This window comes from Galeopterus variegatus, unplaced genomic scaffold (genome assembly GCF_000696425.1).
Source record: "Galeopterus variegatus unplaced genomic scaffold, G_variegatus-3.0.2 Scaffold6203, whole genome shotgun sequence".
NCBI classification, from domain to species: domain Eukaryota; kingdom Metazoa; phylum Chordata; class Mammalia; order Dermoptera; family Cynocephalidae; genus Galeopterus; species Galeopterus variegatus.
Window position 1 is genome coordinate 41,405 of NW_007732314.1, and position 3,479 is coordinate 44,883.

General features: G+C 38.7%; 1 pseudogene; it reads left to right on the top strand.

Annotated features, from left to right (window-relative positions):
• The first annotated feature begins 290 nt into the window (after nt 1-290).
• LOC103605974 lies at nt 291-588 on the top strand (annotated as a pseudogene).
• Nucleotides 589-3,479: the final 2,891 nt, after the last annotated feature.

Sequence of the window (3,479 nt, forward strand, 5' to 3'; positions counted from 1 at the left end):
TAGAAGTTAGTTGCATTTTAAAAGAAATTGTTAGTATTGCCATTTAACAGTAGAGTTAACAGATCTAAGGAGGAAATTACAGAGACAATAAATGAGATATCTGTCAAGTAATTGCTCCAACATGGCTTAAAAACCATAAGACAATGGGCAGTGTGAAAGTTTGCTGTTGACCTTTTCTAAGCACTCAGTTTGCAAGTGAAATAAACATCCCCTCTGGGGTTTAACACCCCAAGCAATAGAGCAGCAGCTGCAATTGAGGATTCCTCCCAGGGAGACCAAAGTCTGTCAGCATGGCTCACGAGTTTGGGAGCAGCAAAATCCAGCTGGGGAAGGTGATCGTGTTCTCCTACTGCAGAAGGACCCAGGAGGTCCTCAGTCAGTTGCCCTTCAAACAAGGGGTTCTGGAATTTGTTTATGTCACAGCCACTGATGACACAATGAGGTTCAAGATTATTTGCAACAGCTCACAGGAGCAAGAACGGTGCCTCGAGTCTTTATCGGCAAAGATTGCATATGTGGGTGCAGTGACCTCTGCCACAGAGTGCAGAACTGGTGATGCAGGTAAAGCAGATTGGAGCTCTGCAGTAATCACAGGCCCCATGCTGACAGCACTTCCTGGTAACTGGAATTTGGGGCAAAAACAACTTTTTTCTACTTTTGTTTCAGTATTACAAAGTAGATCAACTTGCCCTTAACCATGGGGCTGAGAAGGTTGATGGACCATTTTGGTTTCTTCCTGAATTGGCCCTTTGGGTTCCAAAAGACCATGACAAGTGCTGGCTTAGGATTTACTCACTGACCCAGAAGAGGATCTTCCTCTCTGGCACGTTTCTTCCTAAACATTCTCCACGTGCTGGCATGCCTCTATCTCTAAGCCAGTGTTTCTCAACCATGTTTGTCCAGATCCCCCTCGGGGACAATTCTATGAGGGTACTTCAAAAAATTCATGGAAAGATTTGTAATATCTTCCAATTCTATTTTCCACAAGCTTTTTAAAGTACCCTTGTATAGTTGGTTTTTTGCTACTGTCCATCAACTGACGTTATTTTGCTGAACTTGACTTTATGAAATTTGTATTATGAAATAATGGGTATTTTGAATGTGTTTTTTTCAGACCACACGCATCTCCCCACCCCAACTTATCCCACCTTGAGAATCACTGTTCTTAATCGGCATTCTCATCCTTGCCACCTGACAGATCTCATACGAAATGTTCAATAATTCCCTCAAGGGTATGAGGACCCAATATGAGAAACTGCGTGAAAAGTTAAGCACAATTCGTCCTTATTTGGTGCCAGTGGATCAGAGGCACAAGTGCAAATGCCATGATCATGTAACAACACTCTTATTTAAGATTGCCATCCAGGTAATCCTGAACAAGTGTATATTAATCTGACTTATATTACCAGCATAATTAAAACAATGTAAAACATTATAGTCGAAAACTTTCAGCCCCTCCCCCAAGAGTATGTCTGTGAAAGGAGCCAAATTTGCGAAACACCGTCTTACATGACTCTTTATTCCCTCACACTTCAAAAACTTAAGAATCCCTTATCGTGGAGTTTAATGGTCTGTTCTAGAATTGCAAGATAAGTTAGTTAATTTTCTTCTGTGGTCTATGTGAAAACAGTTAATTTCTTTTTGAATAAAGAAGTACCTACAGAGGGAAAAATAAAAAAACAAACAAAAAATACTATCTGTAGCATGTGATTGCTGGAGATTCAGTGAGCCATTTGAATGGTAAACAGTTAATACATTGCTTTCTGTCCTTCTCTTTTACTCATGTGGTATTTGTAGAAAGTTTAATTGCTCCAGTGGGCTTTTAAATAATTAAATTGCTTGCTTGCTTGCTGTATTTCCCCTTGATATAAAGAATGGCTGAGAATAATTCATCGTGAAGTTGAGTAATAACCATGACTGTGTGTTACAGGAACATAACTAGCTTGGAATTGTTTGAAAATGCTGTTCCAATTAAATTCAAACGGTAAATGCAGAATTTTTATCAGCATGGGGCAAACATGTTCTACCACTACAATTTCTCACACTGTGTTCTCAAATTTATTTTCTCCTGGGAATACCATCAGTTATTTCAAAGCTGAAATTCTTAAAAGTTCAGGTATCATTCTCATGCCAAAGTATCTTCTGAGAATCAGCCTCTCATTGGCAGACATGGCAGATACTGACTCAATCCTGGAGGGCAGGGAAGCCATCTGAATCATTGCTGCTGCCTTTCAAGGCTGGGCCCATGCAGAGGTTTAATGAGTACCATCGAAATGACTAAGACTAGTGTTCTTGAAACACAGCATGTGACAGCCCAGTGGGGACCAGCAGACCCTTCTGAGATGTGCTCATAGACTTGAGTTCTACACAGGCCTTCAGAGCAGATTGAAAACAAAGCATGTTGCTTATGTCTAACGTCCTAAAGGATTTTTCTTCTCAAACCATTTTTTATCTTTCTATTATCGTGTCAGGTGTCAATGGCTTATTATCACTTTAATTCTACCCAGAATCCTGCCACGGATGACATGAGGACTAAACTCATCTACACATTCGTTTATTCAAAATTATTATTGAGTTCCCACTCTGTGCCAGGCACTGTTCTAGGAGCCTAAATTATGGCAATAAACAAAGTCCCCTCACCCACCCACCCTGGTATTTACATTGTGGGGCCCAGGACAAGAGTATACATGAATACTATTTACTGTATATCTAGATATTTAGTTGTATAATTTTGAATACACTAATTATCCTGATTTGAGCATCACATATTGCACACAGGTATAGATATTCAGCTCTGTACCCCACAGATATGAACAATCAACTATGTTTCAATAAATAAATAAATAGAATGTTATACATCAAGTTAACAAAGGACTGAATAAAATGTGTTTTTTCTTCCTACCCTAAAAAAATATGCCTTTATGACATTCAGGTTAAGTTTAGAATTCCAACACACATAGACTAAGAGTGAAAGGATGGAAAAAGATCTTCCATGCAAACAGAAAAGAAAAATGAGCTGGAGTAGCTATTCTTATATCTGACAAAGTAGACTTTAAACTAAAAACCATAAAAAGAGACAATGAGGGACACTACATAATGATAAAAGGACTGATCCATCAAGAAGACATAACAATCATAAATATGTACGCACCCAACATTGGAGTAGCCAGATTTATAAAACAAACTCTATTAGACCTAAAGAAGGAAATAGACACTAATACTATAATAGCAGGGGACCTGAACACCCCACTGTCAATATTGGACAGATCATCTAGGCAAAGAATTAGCAGAGAAACACAAGATCTAAACAATACTCTAGACCAATTGGACTTGGCAGGTATCTACAGAACATTCCATCCAACAACCACAGAATATTCATTCTTCTCATCAGCACATGGATCATTCTTGAGGATAGATCACATATTAGGTCACAAATCAAGTCTCAACAAATTTTTTAAAAATGGAATTATCCCATGTAT